The following is a 21,566-nucleotide window of genomic DNA, read 5'->3' on the forward strand; positions in this document are numbered from 1 at the left end:
ATCGTTGTTATATTTTGTCAATTAAGTCGTGTCAAATTTAAGTTTTCTCTACTGCGCGCATATCACGGTTTAGTTGCAAGTGACGACAGACGGTCGCCTTGAAATCATTCTCACGCTTTTAAAACACACAGCCCGAGATAATATGTACAGAAAATGTTGAAATTCCATTAGCGATCAGATTCATGTGTATAGTATATATCTATACATGTTAATACTACTACTACTATACTAATCGAATGCAGTTATTCTGAGTATGGTCGTTTTTCCACACATAAATCTGACCTAATCTGTGCCGCCGAGTCTTCGTCGTCTCCCGTGCGTAGAAAATTTGTCCTCAAGTCATCAGTCTTGGGAAAAAAAATATACAAATAGTTTATAAACATTTCTCTGATGAGTGTCGAGGCGTGTTATTACGTATTATTATTATCATCTTACAGGTACAAGCATCATAACCAGGTACGTTGACCTATTCCCGAAAACGCGGTGTTCTATTCTGTTCCAGTGTACAAACAAAGTTTAGGTACATAGGTGTATATATTATTATTATATTTTATGAATATCATTCGATTGTACAACGACGATGTAGAGTCGCCTACACGCGACCGCACCGTTTCCGGAGATGATACACGCGCATGACCGTTGTTTTATAATAACCATATCATACCACGCGCGGATCGAGATCGAAATCCGGATAGGTACCAATATAATAATAACTGCAGTACCTGATAATAATAACAAGCAAAAGAGTATTCTTCGTGTGCGATCGCGTATCACATTTCTGTTTACGTTTGTATTGTTCGATTTATTATACGGTATAGATTTAGGCTAGAAGATTCAAATTGTAAAAAGTTTTCATTGTGTATAATTATTTTAACCGTGACATTAACACGTGTTATATAGTTCGTTCCCTTGTTAAAATAAAGTTATTATTACAAACGATTGGTTCTAAAATATAGGAGAATACATCGATAGAAATTCAAGTTTTATATTATATTATATACCTAAGTATAAAACGGAGATCGCTTAAAAATTATCGTTTTTTTAAAAGGAATTTAAATGTGAATAATTATATTATACATAAATAAAAATCTTAAAAATTTGTTGTCCTTTCTAATTTAAAAACAATTCATTTATGGATAATTTCTCTTTTTGTTTATTATTTTTACTATTTTTATTAAACATATTAATATTATTTGTGTTTTTGCGAGTTAAATATTTATAATATTATGTAGGTACATCTATTTTTGTTTTTATTTATAATTATCTATATTACCTGTATTGAATTTTTCATAACTTCATCATATTCACTTTTAATTCTATTGTCTGAAGTCTAAACTTATACGTTATTGGTTTAGTTAAAATAATATTTATATTAAATAGCATAGGTACTCGATATTTAAATCCATTTGATAAGCTTGAATTACATACTTATATATATATACACCGTCCCGCTAAAAAGTAACTTGATATAAGTTATTATTCTGTTGATTAGTTTTGTTTGTGATGTGAAAAGTCAAAAACAACGAGAAAAAACGTAACTTTTAAAGACCAACAGTAACCTATTATAATGATACCGTTATCAAATCGGAAAAAAAAATAATATTATTAAATATAATACGTTTTTAATTGGATATATGTATTATTATAATTATTATTATACATCTAGTGCACTTACTATCACACACAGCGTTATTGTTCACGAAAAGCAAATGTTATTTGTCGGCAATAATATAAACATATTATATAATATTACGATACAATATTATTATACCTATTAAAGACTACTATTATGTGTCGTGAATACCGGTGAATTAATAAGAATAATGTTTACATTAAAAACGTTCTCAAATGGGTAGGAGGAGTGCCTACATTATAGTATGCGTAAAGCTACATAAAAAAAAAAAAAAAAAATGATGATATAATTTATTATTACCAAGTTTTATTTATTAGAGTCGTGTAAACTAGTTTTTAATTAGTACCTAGGTAATTATATTAATTAACGCAGTAAAATAATTTTTATTATAAACGCTATCCAACAATGTGCATCCTATCCTTGTATAATATTATAATAAGCACACATTATATATTATGTAAATGTTACTTTAGTAGCACCACTAGCACATATCAAATGTTAATGCATTAATGCAAATTACGTAGTTTTATCCGCCTTTTCAGTGATTTTATTGAATTTGTATTACGAATATAATTTTTTTCCTTTAGAAATCGTATTTAATAGGTACTTTACATCATATATTATATTATATATATTGACATATTATTGATAACAAATTTAACATTACTAAACTTTTATGTTAACTACTCAAGAAATCTCAATTATTATTTTTAGATTCATTGATTACTAAATCAGTATAAAATAAGCAGAAACAATATTATAATATATGAAATAAAAAGTTGATTTAACAACGATCAACAGACGTATTGTACATGTATTGATAATTAAAAATCCTTTTCTACCTATACCTGCTCTTAATTTACAATAAGCTATTACTTGAATAATCTAAATGGTCCTTATTCACTCGTGATAGTATTATCGTCACATATCGTCATGAAATATATCACACAATTAGATTAGCATAGACTCATTGGTGGTCTTCGAAAAGAATCATCATTATTTAGTTTGACTTCATTGTAGTAATAGTTACGATATAATAACTATCACATATTATCGTTTCACGGTATTAATTTATTGTATAATATTATATTTTTTTTTTGTATTGTGACATATATTATACTATATACACGAGTACACGATATTATAATGATACGATAAAGTTATAGTTATTACACGGACGTAAATATTATCGTACATACAATACGACTGGACGCGATGGAGAGAAGAAGGCGTGAGAGAAAGAGAGAACGACCGAGAGAGTCCGTCAAGTCATCCCGCGCACACGACGACGACGACGACGACAGTGGCGGTGATAACAATAATAATAATAATAATATAAACGGGTACGATACGCACAACTGCGCGGGTCATACCATTATAATATACAGGTGCAGATGCATTATAGTTGGGCACCGACGGGTACCTACACGATATATATATATTATTACGTGTACATACATTACGGCTATTATGCGCGTATAGGAGAAACGCGAGCCTGTGTGGGCCGGGCGCGCGTGCTCCGGTGTGCCCCGATGCGCGGGCCTCGCTGCAGCCGTCGATCGTCGGGCGCAGATACGGGAGCGCGTGTCGGCGGGTCCGGCGGGTGTGTGACGCGATAATGATAATATGACGTCGTGACGTTGGTCGGCCGACTGATTGGGTCCGCGCGCGACCACCGACGCGAGCCGGACCGGCGGCGGTGCTCGTCGGGATCGTCCGTGGCAGATAATACCCGAGTACCTTATGCGCCCAGGTCGCGACGGGCCGCGTGTTATATCGGGTAGATATATATTATGGTATGAACGTATACTAACCGCGGTGCACGCGAGACTTGGGCTAATTAAAATATCTCGCGCGCGGTAGTGCGGGAGGTCGTGGTTCGTCTCCGGTCACGTGATACCTATATATCGCCGTCATAGGTTAGGTATCTCGTAATAATCCATAGCCGCGGGATTGTTCGTCTTACGCGCGCTTTCAACGCTTTTAATGCCACATCGTGATATGGCGCCTTTGGCGCGCGGACCTGCACACTTGGTGGCAGCCTCAAATGCGCCAGAAGGTGAAAATTCGGGGGAAGGAGGAGGAAAGACAAATAATATTTTCATTAACCCTTCGTTTCAGATAGAATATTATGTTTATTATTGGTGAATTTATACGTACTGCTCGTTATTAACACTATACCGTATATCAAAATACAGTGGCCTATACGCATATGGTATGTACGACGAATTCAGTCATTTGCACGATAATACGATAAATCACAAATATATAAGCGAACATAATTATTAGTTATAAATCAAACACGCTAATAAATAGTAATATATAATATATATAGTAACCACTTTTCTTAACCTAAAATAATCACAGTTCACAGGTTGTAATTAGACAAATTTATCGAAAACAGGTTGTGATTATATAAAAAAAAAAAAAAACGTTAAATAATCGAAGGTATAAAAGTTGAAATTGCTAAAATTAATGCAAGAACGACAGTTTTTGAATAAAATACTTTAAAACACACTGCTTGTATCGTAATATTATGTATTTTATAGGTATAAATGGTTATTACACGTGCTATAAAAACAGAATCGTAGCTACAATTAAAAATAATAACTGTCGTATAAAATGACAAAATAACAATTTTACAACGCGATTTAATATCCTAAGTTATAGTGTTGTTGCATGGTAATAATATTATATAGGATAATAATGTGAAAACTGATATTATTTACATTACCATTTTTTTGTCTACAGGAATAAAATTACATTTATTGAAGGAATAAGATTGGTCGATTGCGTTCAGCGATCCGTCATAGGTTGTATCGGAAAATACGTATAAGTGTATTAGAGAACAAGACATATTTTTCCTGACATGTCATCAAAAAAAAAAAATAAAGTTAATTTCTCAGTATTATTTTTTCATACATTTTTCTTTTTTAACTCAATAATTGAGCAAAAACTCTTTTCTACCGTACTGTAAAAATCTTAAATGTAAATTTTAATAGTTATTACGAAGAAAAGAAAACTTTTGACGTCATCTGTCGACGGTCACAGCGATCGCGACGTAGTTACCTAATACAGAGGTTGATGCGGGCATCCCATTGTAGGCGTTGAGTTCCGTCTGTCTACTTATTCAAAATCTCAACGAGCTACGATGGTGTGATGTCGGACACCGAGGTGAAAGATTTTCACTGAAAAGTAATAATAACTAGTTATGTAAGATCACACCAAGATTAAGTTAAATTATTGTATAAGTAAATATTCACCGTCGCGTGCAGTACAATTTTTATTTATATTATAATACACAAATACTGTTAAAAAAATGTCAACATAATATATTAACGATTACTAAATCATTTTAAAAATAATGATTTTTTTTTTAAATAACGATTTAAAGTTTAAAAAAGTGGTGTGAAGTAACTAAGTAATAGTCCACATCCCGTATTATTCTAACCGTTGAATACGTTAACTTCACCTATACATAAAGTCATAATCTACGTGATCAATATTTGATATGAATAATGAATATATAAATATTATTAGAAAAATATTGAATATTCTATTTCCAATAATAAAATAAAAATAAAGTCATAAAATAAATTAGAAGAAATTATATTTTTGTAAAAAGTAAAAATATAAAATTTCATTTAGTATAGCCTTAATAAATAATTATTGCAGTATTGTGAACAGTTATTGATCAACTCGTCAATATTTTTAGTCAACGGTTGACATTTATCAAATAATATCGCATTGTATATTGAGTATCAACTATTGAAAAGGAAAATAATTACCGTCGATGCCTTTATGTACGTTATTATTATGATATTGACTATTCTCGTATGGTTTATGTCATAAATATTTTTTATTGATAAACGGGCCACCCGTGTGGATAACGACTTCATCATCGTGAGTCGTTGAACGAATCGAACGATTTGTTCAAGTGCCCCATGCACGATTACAAGGTGATTTTATAAGCACAGTCGTCCAATTGTTATGCATTTGTTTGCATTTTGATGCTTAGAATAAATTACAAAATATATTGATTGTAATATATGTACGAAAATTTTGAGGACTGTATTCCGTGGATATGCAAAAATTATTTTTTGTCTAACTCGTACTTTCATTTTAATGCAAATTTTCAAAAATGATTTCGAAATTCGAACGGTTGTGTTAGTATATACACAATACATACGTATAAAATGTTTGTTATAATATTTAAATATTTAATGATGTGTCAATTATGAATTATCCTTATTAGTAAATAGAAATATTGAATAGTTAAAACAATTTTAATGACTCGAAAACAACTCCTTAGTTAAAAAACAAAAACTCTCTATGAGTTTATTAGTTTTTTATTAGAATTTATAATAAATGTCAACATTAAAAAAAAAAAAAAAAAAAAAAAAAATAGTTGCTTGACAAATTACAGGAAAAAGAGAGGTTTTGCGTTTGATAACAACGGTTTTATCGTGGCACAATATCATTCCTTAAATTATATAAAAAATCTAAATATTTTAAAATTTAACGTATCAGATCTTGAATGAATACATTATCGAAGGAAAATCGGGAGTTAACTCATGGTGTATACTATTGTTTTTCGTCAATGATCGTAATTAATAACAAAAAATATTATTATAGCTTATTATGAATTATACGATAGGATAACAATAAATTTAATATCGAAAATCCCTACTAAAGCACCGTCTATGATAACTGCCATACGGGGCTACATTTATGTTGTTACTGCTAGAATAATATGTGATCGCAATCCGTAACTCATTCGCGTATAGTCGCGTGATAGTTTAGATGCAATCGATTTATCGCTGTTGTCCAAGCTCTTATTTTATATACTATTATTATTACTACTATTATTCGCTGTACTCGTGGTATCGGTATGTGTATAACAATATTATTATAATGACGTTCATCTGCGAGAAGACAATCATTATGGTGGACGCGATCGGTCCCGATTGATATCTCACGACGTGCCGCCGCCACTGTTTGCTGCAGTTGTCGATGGATGGGTCATTAGGATCACGTCGTATTGGAATATAGCATAATCGGGTATTGTGTATATATTGTAAATAGTTTGATGGACATTTTTCCCCGTCGTCTCGATAGTTCACATCTCCAGCGGTAATATCGTATGATTATATAATTATTGTCGTGATCCCGTTCTCGCGCCTACAGATCTTTATGAACATATTATTTAATCGTTCCGCGCCCACGCAACATTAATATGTATGTGGCGCGAGTGTACACCGTACCTATTGTTCCTACCCTCGATATGTACAAAATGAAATATATATATATATGTATGTATATTGTATAAGTCATATTTAAAAAAAAATAATAATAAACTTTAAACGAAATTTGGCACCGATGTGCAAAACCGTTTTTACGGTCGTAAAATCGGACGATGGAGTGGCGGCCCGCGCTGATATTCGAAATATATATTATTATATTGCGGTTTTATTTTTTTTTATATTTTTAATTTCACCGAAGACCGTGAGGGAGCGACGCGATATTGTATAGACGTGAGTACGGTGGTTGCGTCGTAAAAACCATTAACTATCAATTTCATAATTTGCGCAATACGGCGCCGCGGCGGTCGATTTACGGTCATCGTTTTTGTCGTCTGGCAAAACCGCCGCCGCCGCCGCCGCTTCGACGATATTGCTCGTTTAATTTAATCCCCGTTTCAACCGATACACCGCGGCGGGGACTTTTACCGACGACGTTTACATATACGTTCTCTCTCCGCTGCCGCAGCCACCGTTTATATAATGTCCGTCTCTCGCAGCAGCGTGTAAGAGTATCATCATCATCATCATATTATATATATATATATATATATATATATACATGTATACGTATACGCGTATATAGTATAACCTTCCCCCCGGCCTGCAGCGACACACGCACACACGCGCCCGCACAATAGGGGTTGTGCCCGTCAATAAATAACACAGGCCCTCTTGTATATAAGATAAGTGACTTTCGTGCAGTCCTCTGTTCCCGCGCACGCCCCTCCGCCGCCGACGTCGAGCTTCGCGGTTGCAGTTTTAAAATTAAAGTAATTTTTTTTAAACGGCAATATCACGTCGTCCCTCCGGCTGCCCGGGGATTCCACGATTTTCTCGGTTATATTATAATATATGCGCGTTTATATGTATATAGTATATACATAGAGAGAGGTCTTTACACGTGTGTGCGCGTGTGTGTGTAACCCTCGAGAAACGGTAAATTTTTATGCCAAACTCTCTCTCTCTCTCTGTACATATATACATACACACACACACGTCTCCTTTCTTTATATTTTTCACCCCGACTTTGTGCGTTTAAGCTGAATGTGTTCCACGAGTTCAGGCGTCGCTGAGATGCTGCGCTGATGCGGAAAAAGCACACCGAGTTACTGCAGCGAACCGCGACCGGAGCGATGTGAGCGCATATATGTGTAATATTATTATTACTATTATTAAAATATTCACATTATCTTGTTTTACCCACTACCTTACCACCCTTTCGCCTCTATCACCCCATCCTTTGTTGTTCACGGCAAAATTAATTTACCCCTGTTGATTTATCAGGGGTCATTAAAAAAAATTAATATTTTATGTGTTTTTGAAAAATATGTTTATCCGATATTTCTGCACCAAGATTTATAGGAAAAATCGGCCGCTTATCAAATCAAATATAAATCTATTCTATACATGAATGTGTATGATAATATTATTTAGCATTCTATTGTGTGTTATAAAAATTAGGAAACACAATTAAAATTATGAAGTGAAAACATTTGTCTTGAAAACACAAAAAAACCTACTTAAATGGTCGGTATTAGCTCTAGGAAAAATAATTAAATTAAAAACGCATAAATGGTATTAAAAAAATACACATAATCAACTTTTGTGTACAACAAAATAAAAAATAATATTGGTAAGTTATATATAATAATACGGAGAACGTTTCTCGATCTCACGCCTCCGTAATAAAATCGCAGTAATATTTTTTTTCCTATCGCTACTGATACGAGCTACTATTTGACGTCGACCTCTTACAATATAATATAACATAACATGTATTACTGGTAGGTAGGTAGGTAGGTATGTACTAGGCAGTCAAGTATAATGCAGGATATATATGATGATTAATGAATATTGATTTACATATAAAATTCTCTGCGATGCTCGACAAATCAATTAGAAAAACTCGTATGCGCGAACCACAAAATCTATATGACATTATGTATATGTTACCAATATAAATTATATTATTATATAGGATCTACAGATTTTACAGGCTAAATAACGATCTTTAGTATGTTAAAACTTATAACTCTAAAAAATCTCTCACGGTTACGATTCTGGTGTAATAAATAACCGAAAAAATTTGTCTATCATAAACGATAACTACCTCTTATATACGTTTATATGATATTATATATTCATGTTGATGGAGAAAATGAGTAAAGGACCGATAATTTTTTTGGACGATCGGTTAACGCTGCACTCGTCCGTATAGCCTGATGCCCTCCCGCGGTGTGTGCATAGATGCACTTTCATATCGAAACGATCCATCTCCTGTCGTACAAATATACGGCAATAATAATATAACAAGTCGTATTAGCGATTATGCGTACAGCGCACGTGATGCAACCACTAAAATGTAGAAAAACATGACATATTATACGCATTATTAAAATATTATATCTATATTTTGTGTTTAAATGTATGAAATGAATATTACGAACACAGGACATAATGTATACAGCATATGATGCATTGCACCACGCGGATATGTTATGTAATACTAAAAACTAAATGCATTTTTGTGCATAAAGTGAAAATATATGTAATGTATTTACCCGCGTACCCTGTAGGTAGTGAGTTTGAATAACATATACAAATATTCGTCATCGTTCTCGTATAGGTTATAGTAATATTATAATCTGCAGCAGCAGTCCGGTAGCCCAAAATATGATTTTTTTTTTTTACAACCGGTTTAACCGTGAGCGCGCGCGCATAATAATAGCTACACACTAATATAAATATCATATATATATATATTATTATATCCGTAAAACAACACCCATCTCATGCGGTTTCCATATAGTTCTTACCCCGAGTCCATCAAAAGAATCAAGAAGTGCGCGTGACGCGCGTCCACCGTATTATAACACAATATATTATGGTTTGCAGTTATACGTACATTAATAATGATATAAAAACGCAAATCGACTGGAATATAACGTCGCCGCCTATTACATTACATTCGATTCATAATATTTGTTCGTTACGAAATCGAAACGGTACCTCACACTGCTATGTTATATATATATACATATATAGGCGTGCAAAAACTGTCGTCGAGTTTGGCACCTTATTATTCGTGTACCGTGCTGCCGACAAGCTGATGTTCGAAATTTAGTATGTACAGTATAGTTTGCATTCCGTGCGAGAGCGAAGGACGACAGAACCAAAATAATTTTGAAACGTATAGGTATACCGTGTAACATGTAAGGCTGTTATGATTTCTCCACGTAAAATAAAATTTATAGATCCTCTATACTCAATCTCCTTCAATCCGAATAAGTTCTCGTAGCCTGCGGTGTACGTCTGAAGGTCCGCGCGAATCTGGAGGTTGCGTTTGTACTAATTTCGTATCCAATACGTATAGCGTCGATCACCCGTTTCGGTAAAAGCGAATACGCTAATCCACGATAGTAAATGCGTGTAGAGCTAGAAAATTCCTAAAACCGATAGGAAAAACGATCGACATAATAGCATATACTAATTATATTATATTATAGGGTAATACGTGTATTATATTAATAAAATTAACACTATACAGTTTAAAATAAATTAATCATAATTTATGGCGTGTGGCATATTATCTTACAGTGTGCACCGCGATATTTATTTACAGTTGTGCATTATGCCATTATATCAATAACGATCCACTACCCCTTCCCGTTAAAAAAATATTGCCATCCGTGACGCAACTGTATTATAAAGTTTGTCTTCTCCGCGTGGGCAGAACGACATTCGGCCGGCCGAACGCGCGCGGCTTGTATATACGCGATAATACCTACACACCTATTATACCGGCGAGGGCGGATGTGTGTGTGTGTGTATGTGTGTGTCTGTATGTGTTAGCTACCGGTGTTAGTCGTCGTTGCATATCATAACAATAATAATAATAATAATAATAGTGTACGAAAGAATAATAATGATGATAATATGTGTAAAATATAATATATGTATTATATATATATATACATACATATTCACGCACACATTGAATGGAACGAAACCGAGAGAGATAGAGTGAACGAGAGTTTAGGACTGTCAGGTTGTGGTGCGGGGTGTGGTGCGGGGGCTCCGAGAGTCTGCGAAAGATTGATGACGATATATATATTATATTATAGTCGTCGGTGGAGCCGCTCCCGCGAGTGCTGCAGTGTATATAAGTGTGCGAGAGGAATGCACGCTGAAGACGTTTTCAATATCGTCTTCTCCTCCCCGGTTGGAGATTTTGGACCGGTTGTCGCACTGCGCTGTGGCGTTCGCCCCACTCCCCACACCCCCTTCGCACGGAAAAGGATATAGTTTGTATACACACGCATAATGTATATATATATATATATATATATATACACCTAGCTATACTTCATATATATTGTTATAATATATGGCACACAGGACGTTTCATATATATATATATATATATGAGTGTGTGCATGTGTACAATGTTGATTTATCGATATACGTACAAGCACACAATATATAAGCATCACTCGCGCGCGTATATACATTTTATACGCGGGGTCTGAGAAAACTAAGTATTTTTTTTCTCTAAAATTTGTCTTTTTTTTTATGAACCCCCTTTTTTTAACGAATCGAGTCTCTATTTTTTCCCCTCTCGCGTTCTCCCGACCAAAGACCACACATATCGCATTATTATTATACCTATATATTATACGCACGAGTCTGTAGCAATGACGCGATCGTCGCTTCCGTCCGATCTCGTTCCGAGAATATGATATTATGAAATAACGGCTGCACAGAATCCACGTGCGCTCTCTGTATCATACATCGATGTCTAAAATTAGTGCACACGCTCATATAATAGCAATTTATTTGAAATATTATGTCTTTTATCTAACAAAATTCTAGTTTTTTTTCTGAGATATTAGGTTAATATGTTTATTTACGAGTATACCTTAAAATATGTTTTTCAATGTTTTAGGTGTTAATATAATACAGTTAAAAAAATGAAAACTAACTCGGTGCGTCACTCGTCCCTGAATTTATGTGTATACGCTAAGAAACACATTATCGATACATATATAGCTCGTATGCAAACAAATCGTAATGCTGTGAAACAAACACGCTACTGCAGAATATACTCACACAATGGGGTATTACAACTTATTGGATTTAGGTATTTAAAACTAACGTTTATTGTAACCTACTAATAGACTCAATCGTACGTCACGCACACGTCTGATACGCGCGTATGTGAATGTCGTCGACAAAATGAGGGCCACCAGCACCGGAATGTATTCTTATATTATACTCTTTACTTTTATTGTTCGACATACAAACCTACGAGAATACATCAACACGGCAATCTTTAACTTTTTACCCGATACGATTGTCACGACGATAAGATCGTGTGTGGATGATTGGGTGGTAGGAAAAGGGTCACGTTTTAAGATTTCACTCTATAGAAACTCTGTTGGGCTCGATGTGAATTTTCGGACCCCATTAATGTACTACACTATGTGTATATATTGATGTGATAAACTCGTTCATCGCGTAACGAGTGCGTTATTTATTTTTCATTTTTTTTTTTTTTAGTTCAAAGCGTATAATAATAATATAACACATAGTCCGTTCTTTGCTTTCCAATCAGTCTCCTGCTGTTTTTTTTTTTTTTATTATTATTTATTAATATTTTCTATTATCGCGATGGCTCGATTCCAGAATGGCTTTCTAGACTTGAGCCGCAGCGACGGCGGTCGTTCCACCACGTCGCTATATACGCGTGTATATATGTATAAGTACGACGTGAACATTAAATTCTTGGCCCGTTTTTATCCGTTTACAATCGTAACGCAGTTTTATTGCGAAATTAAAAAAAAAAAAAAACACCACAGGTTTAGACGAATATGCCGTATTAAAGGTATATAATATGCATGTGCACTTTATAGTATTACCCATATCGCATTATAATGTATATACATATATAGAATATTTATATAATGTCGTTTGGCGCGTTTGATCGGAAATCGTTTTAATATCATAAACAGGTATTAGGACATTACATTATACGATGTATATGCGACGTACGTACATCTTACGATTCAATATCATAATATGATACTTGTGGGCTGCTACCCGTAGGTACGTGCAAGTATGGAGTGCAGATGACGATGAGACTAATCCTGAAACGATCAAATTTGATAGTTATCTGTATCAAGCACAATCTTATTTAAGTGCGAGTTTCTGTATACCTATCGATAAACAATCTGATAAGATATTTAAGACCGTGTTGGACGTGGACGTCTCCATATTTATTACGGTCTATATACATATACTGCAGGTATACGTAAATATTTTTTAAACGAGCGTGAAATGTATTATTTAATATTACATTTATATATCATATTTTGCTCCGATTTATTTTTTTTTACATTTTTAGGCATATCATACACATTTTATTAAATGCATTATTTCAGCGTATAATGTGATCGTACTAAAAAATTCATGCTATAGATCTTAGATTAAATCTTCGAACTGTGAACATCTGTAGACTACTCTTGACCTATTTAATTCCGATTTGATTCAAAAATTGGTGAGCGGGAGACGAGTTATTTACATACATACATATATATATATATATATATATTTAAGTAATTTATAGAAATATATTATGTATGACCACCCGCTAAAGCGATCGCCCTGTACACCGTATAGTCGTATATACTGTGCAACTATTATATATGTAATATAATGAGACACTTCAATGAACGCTATGCACATACGCGGACCGGACCGGTTGTACTTAAACACTTCATTGTAAAGAGCACATAAACATCGTCGTCGCATATTTCTACGACTGTTTTTTTTACATGTATGTACGTGCGAGTGCACTTTTATACCTCATGGTATATACGACGTTAAAATAGGAAAATTATTCGAGACTGATTGAAAAAAAAAATGTACGTGTGATAAAATTATTAAATATCAGATAAAAACGTTTGAATTAAATTATAAATATATTTATACATAGTTCTAGTAACTCGTAAAGTCATAACGACGCACGCGGAGAAAAAAATGGTATATAAATATTATTATACATCATAACTCATATATCATGATATCTAATAACACGAATGCGACAGAATTTATATGACATACATGCATTGGACGGTTGGATATTTGCGGTCATCGCTTTATTTTTTATTCTAAATATTTCTCGTAATAGAGACGTTGTTCTTGGCTTATTTTCACAAAAAAATTGTATTTAACACAACAATAATATGAATAGTATGAATACTCTATAATTCTGAGATTCAGTTAAAATAATCCCTTATATATTTTAAAAATTTGAATCATACCAACTGTAATAATTTTATAAGTGAAAATTTTTAGATAGTGTTAGGTAAAAATTCCATTTCTATATTTTTTTTGTATTTATTGTATTGATATACTAACAATTTCTTAAGAAATTTGGAATTTATATGTATATATCTATATAGGTACAATATACACATTTAATTAATACATTGAAGTTATGTAATTCGCATAAAGCAGATGGGAGCATTAATAATATTATTATAATTATTTTAATTTTCAATCGACGACAATTAAAATAAGTGGCGCCCAAGTCATGAGGTATCGTAAATAATGATCGTCTATGATTGGAAATACATATATTTGTATCGGTGGGTAGTTTAAGTCTACAAGTTTGATTTAGTTTATAAGTTTTTTATAATCAATCTTTGGTTGTCCAGTTTTAAAACCGTTTAATTGGTTTACGTTTAAAAAACAAAATAATTTTATGATATTATTCCTTTTTTTTTAAATTAATTTATATTTTTATATTTATACAGAATATTATTATGTCTATATGACATAAATGAACACGTACAACATATTATTATACGTACAATGCATATTATCTGCGTTTATGGTATATGTCGTTTCAGACTTCGTTAAAACCACAAACCACGATAAGCGGAGAGTTGCAAATCGTGCCATTGAAGATGTGTATATATTATACAGAGTGATGATCAACATTTATCCTCCACCCCGCGCTGCATTATACTAACATAATATAATATACTATGCACCTATATTATATATATGGACGTCAATATTGTGTATGGCATTAATACAAAAATGATATCTCTATGGATTTATCGCGTGCTCTACAATATTATATCGTATGATATTTTCGTCGTGTGTACCTGTATAATATATAAGGCTGCTGTTGGATGCGCGCATGACGTGTCGACAATTACCGGCAATAAAACGCGTATTTTCGCACCGGTACAAAGTATACGATCCGTTGCCGATGATGGCGTGTCAGTTTTTTTTTTTTATTCAAGCAATATAATATATAGTATATATAGGTACCCATAATACGATAAAATGAGTTAGAGAAAGGATATAAGCTGGAGCGCATAGCGTTAATGGTCATGATCAGTGTCGGGTTTTACGATCGGACGCGAAAAAAAATTTAACGTAATAAATAATAATAATACATTGAAATTGATGTAGATAAATAAAAAGTGCGATGCAGTGACGTGTATTATTATTGCATCATGCTCGTTGAACTGATGCTGCTGCGTGTGCCTATTATGTATGAATGGCCCCGGCGATATTGTTTATAGTGACCGTCCCCAAACCAACTATAATATCATTCATATATATATATAATAAGATACTATACCACCGTACGTATAATATTTTATTAATATTATTACTATTACTGTTATTGTCGTTGTTATTATTATTATTGTTATTTATTTATTACCGTTTATTATATTTCGTTTCATCCGGCCGCGCGAGGTGGTCGTCTATCGGCTATGGTGCAGCGTGGCGGGGTTACCGCGGTATATACAGCCACGCGGTGGTCGCGGCGAAGTGTGTGCCGGGGGTGCAGGAGTGGGAGGGGAGACGAGTACAAACGAGAGAAACAAATCAAAAGGATAGAACGTAAGTAAAAAAAAAAAAAAATAAAAAAAGAGCTAACAACAACAACGAAGACGACGACTGCAGCAGCATCAAGACAACTCGTATATATCAGCTCTCGGATCGGGAAGAAGAATGAGAAGAAAAAAGTAATGGACTGTCATAGGTTAACAGTTGTTGTACATTATATCATACCTTATGGGGATACCGGTATGCGTACATGTGTGTGTGTGTGTGTGTGTGTGTGTGTGTGTGTGTGTGAGAGAGAGAGAGAGTTCTTGAGCGAAGGGGTGGATTGGCGGGGTGGTGAGGCTGGTGGGGAAACGAAATAGAGAAGAATATAATATAATATAAATACCACTCGTACACGCCGTATCATCCGTCCACCACTCGTGTTGGAACAAGATTACGGTAGCCGCCACTGCCAGCCTGCAGACGACGGTATATATTGAACGCAATTACTTATGTATTATTATTATATACATATAGGTACATATATAATATTATAATTTATAAAAATATATACGCTGCCATAGTAATATTATCGTTATGGTATTCTGTACGCGCATTATAATAAGTACGACGAGCGTCCGTCGTTCGAGCCGCCGCCGCCGCCGTTTTGACGTGTGGTGTTTAGATCGAGAGACTTTAACGGTAGTACACAATAACGTACGCGTGTAAATATGTAATAATAATGGCGATATTATAATATATAATAAAGTCGGGGGACTAACTTCACGGGCATCGATAAAATAGGGTGTGCACGCACACGTCGTACACCTCGCGGTCATTTTTCGTGCTTGGCAGTTATTAGATTTATTTTGAGATATCGTGTATAATTATATATATATATAATATTACACATGCGTGGTTACTTTGAATTTAAATTCGGAGGCTTTCGCAGAAATCGAATAATTTTTAAAGATATAATACGATTTAAAAACGAGAAGAAAACATTTTCGTCTTGGCCGCGAGCATTATAACATTACATTTTTAATTCGTAATTCGGTTTTGTATAAACGGTTACAGAGATGATGCGACGACGGATCATGGTGTAGATATCTATATAGGATACGTGTAAATACTATAAAAATAATAAGTATACTCTATAGGCACAATATTAACTTCTAGAGTGATTGTTTACTATACAATTCATATATATATATATATATATAATAGCATTATAAATTAATTAAAAATCGTACCGATAATAATATCGTGCAGAAAAAAAAATATTGAAGATCTGATTCGAAGCCGCTATATTACGTATAAACCGTAAAAATATAAAGTACCCACCTAAAAAATAATATAACGAGTCACGAGTGGTTAAAACCCGCTGAATCGACCTGGTAAAACGTAGCTCACTGGTGTTCCTTTTGGTAGGACAGTAGACCGCGTTTCGTTCACGATAGATACGTGCGAGATACCCAGCTTGTACTTCGACAATCGTCATTACATTTTATAATATATTATTTATACGCCCCTTTTGAAAACACAGTGGACCTCCAAAGTTGAAAACGTCACGTGGTTTTCGTACGCTCTATATTAAATTAAGATATGTTGTAATACATATTATTACTATGTATAAGCGCATTACTATATTTATTAGATTTATGGCATGTTATAGGTTACTATGTAGCGGTCATTGTATAATTATAAAAATCATACCTGAAATACTAATATAATAACTACAATTTTTTATTAAATCAAAAGGAGTCTTCGGTAAGAGTATGAGGGTATCGCTATATCACACAAGTTCAACTTCCGATGTAGGATATATCCTATATATGTGTGTACTTATCGGTTATGCGGTTTATCGTGTTCAGTCCTTACTGATATACTCTGGTCACGCAGCGTTTATACATAATTATTATATGATGAAGTTTATATTTAAATAACGTTCAAACATTTGATTAATATCTCTGGACTTACAAAGCGGATAAAAATATATGAAAAAATATTTAAGCTACGTACATTATACGATATTTCATGACGTTTCTTTAATTACTCGCTTCGCAGGATTGGTATGTGTAATTATATTAATTCGCGTGAAAACTTAAACAGCTGAGGTCACGCCCAATACCATAGCCGGACGTTATGGACAATTGTTTATGTTATTATTTATGTTACGCACTATGCAAACTATTGTGTACACACGGATTGCGTATGTTAAAATTTCTTAACTAAATATGTTTGATATCCGTAATGTGCCATTTATATGTTAAAAATCAGATAGGTACTGTATTTTATATAAAAAAAAAATATTACAATATGAATTTATAATTTGCCGGATGTTTATAACATAGCTATATTTTGCTTCTATATAATTCTTTATTTGAATACTCGTAGAAGCCGTATAGTATTCCAGATTCTTTACTTATTGCTGGGTACTAGTAAGACGGTTTTATGAAAACATAATATGTTTAACAATACATATTTAGATAATATTATTATTGATGTAACACTACTAATATCATATTATGAGCTGCGGTGCTACACATGCATAATCCGATCGCATTCAATTGCCGTTTCTCTTTATATTAAACAGTAGCTGTATTACGATATCAATCGTCAAATTAAATTTATTAATTTTAATTCAGTACAGGGAGGGTTGGTCTAGGAAATGTGTGTCAGTTATTTGTCAATATAATAATACATAGACGATAATATTTTAAAATATGATAGAGAAAAAATATTAAATATATAAATAAGACGTAGAGTATAAACGAAATTTAATTAATAAAATGCGTATTGATTATTTGGGTTCATAATGATTATTGATGACAATCAAACCTAATTATATGTTATATTGTTACGGTATATTTTAAAGCTCGTTCGCATCAAATCGAAAATATCACAGTCTTCTACGTACACCCAACTTCTGTAATTTATAATATTATTATATTTACTACCGACTATTCAACCCGCGAACGTTCGTCGTTTTTTAGCGATGGGTATCGTCAATAAGGATACGATGAGCGGTGACCATCACACGCAAACTCCGGTATATGGCTATACAGTCATGCTGTTATATAGGTACTCGGCGTGTCGTTGCGGATATGCATTATAATAAAATCATTTTATCGGCGCATCTGCAGGTTTAACGAACTCGGGTCGTAATAATATAATTACATCCATGTACACGACAAGCCGCCACGAGATCGTTTGGCCCGGTGCACCGTGTGCATTGCTTATAATGTGCTGCGGCGGTGTAATAATTTTGTGCGTTTTACCCACCATACGTGAAGACCGGATAATTACGGAATTCACGAAAACGAGCGCCGAAGACTGAATTGCGTAACGGAAACTGGTTATCGTATTATATACCGATGCGTTTCGTTTGTACACCGCGGGTACCTATATATGTTATTATGTGTACATACATAATATACTATATACATATATAATAATAAAGACGCGGACGAAGGCGCACATGCGCGTGCGGACTGCGTTGTTTATGTGTATTTTTTTTTTTTCAGAGTTTATATAATATTCGGCTTAATAACCGAAACCAGTACAATTGAAAGTGTCGTATTTAACGATAATGCTGTCGATTAAACGGGATGATTGGTGACGAGGTCCTCGTCTCCATATACCCGCAGCAGAAGCGTCGATCGACGTCAAACCGCATGGGCGATCGGTTATATATTATACATATATAATAATATAAACACGACAGTACGCTCGGCGGTGGGAAGTGGACGCGCGTACAGGTCAAGAATTTTAACGATATCTTTTTTTCTTCTTCGTCTCGTGGTAGTTTATACGTATAATAACAACGCGATCGGCGTGGTACTCTCGCGGACGTCGATTCCGGCTCGTTTATTTCGTCTCGGAAAGAAACGACCAATAAACATAACTCAATCATCGACAGCTGTGGCTAGAAACGTGTAGCATATACAATATATACCTATATTAATATACTTCGAGCTTGTCATTCGAGCTGTTGCGGGTATGTGGCTGATTGCAGTACACAAACGTATATAGCGTATGTGTGGTCACGCACACACGAAGTGAAAATTGGGCGATGGGTGTTGGCAAGAAGGGCGAGGTGTTGAATATAAACGTTATTTGCATAACACGAAAAATAAAATAAAATAAATCTATCCACCGTGCGCGGGTTAATATGCTTATATACTTATATATACAGACAACCAACGATAGTCGTAGGTTTCAATCCATTAAACACACGCGTTTTAAATATCACTATCGTTGAGTCGTCGTGGTATAATCATAATAAGGCGTTATTATTACGCGCAAGATACGTTTTCGAGGTATCCAACACACACACGCCCAGGCCCGGATTAATACAATCGTAGGACCTAGACAAAGCCGTAGCTGGAGGAGAGTCCAGGGGTCCGAACCCAACAAGATTTTTTTAAAAATAGAAATATTTTATAGTCATTAATTAAGTTAATCGACTATAAACTTTCAGTATTTAGAATTTATATTTAAAAAAAATGTTGAAGCTACCACCTCCAATTTTTTTTCAGTTGCAGCTTTGGGGCCTTAAGCAGAGTGCTTTTAATACCTGTGCTCTTATACAGTACAGCGGTGTCCAATATTTAAATGGGTATAAAACCTTCTGTTTAAGTGAGGAAGAGTTGAATTTCAATGTTAATCCTTTAAAAACCAAAAAAAAATCAAATCTAAACTTTTATATGACAATGATTTTAATAAATCTTTAAAAACAATTAATTTTACTCAGTCTACAAATATATAGAAAATTAAATTGTTAAAACTATAAAAAAAACTTGTTTTACGCCAATTTGAATATTTCTTTATCCCTCGTATTTATAAGTATTAAACGTGATAATTATAACAAAAATAATAGTAGCTAGGCCCTAGGCACATTGCCTATAGTGCCTATGCGCTAATACGACCCTGCACACGCCAGTAAGACCTGCAGCTCATGGATATATATATATAACACTTAGTTATACTTATATAGAGAAGGCCAAATGGACACCACTACTCTTGGACTCTTTCAGAATTTGACCGATCCGAAATACTGTCATTTACCGTGTCTATAAAAGAAGTGTTGAATAGTTGTGATGATAGTATAGTTTATAATAATTATATGCCTGCAATTATGATTTTTCGATACGAAACGGAGAAATATCTTAATTTCGCACATAATCGTGCAGAATATTCGCGTCGAGCCATTAAGAATCGCTCGGGCATAAAATCATACTACTCCTCCCCCCCTCTGAATCAATGGCCATCGCTGGCTACGTATACCTATACGAGTATATTGAGTTAAGACGATCGGAAGCGGCAACCTGTTGCAATCTCCACACACGCGACATGGATATTGTGAAGACAGATTTGTATCTACACAGAAGTCTATCGCTCGATATCGTCTATTCTACATTATCAATTGTATCTCCGTACAAGTTACAACAAAGTTAATTGGAAAAATAGGATTTTTAAAAATGTTCGTACATAATTGCCGCTAAGAAAAATCAGAGAAAGTCGATTTCGAGCAGACTTAATGACAAATTTTCAAATCTGATTCAGAATCTTAATCGCTTTGTTAAATCGGTATGTCGGAAATAGGACGAGTTCAATTTTTTACACATATAAACCATATTATAATATACGCTGCGATAACGATGAGAGACGTCGTAAAATATATTGTATCGCCGGCCATCGGAAACGACCTGAAAAATTCGACGTCATGCGAATCGTTAGAAATGTTGGGTGCGTCCCGAGAAAATTGTCTCCTT

This window comes from Rhopalosiphum maidis, chromosome 2, assembly GCF_003676215.2.
Source record: "Rhopalosiphum maidis isolate BTI-1 chromosome 2, ASM367621v3, whole genome shotgun sequence".
Lineage (NCBI taxonomy): Eukaryota > Metazoa > Arthropoda > Insecta > Hemiptera > Aphididae > Rhopalosiphum > Rhopalosiphum maidis.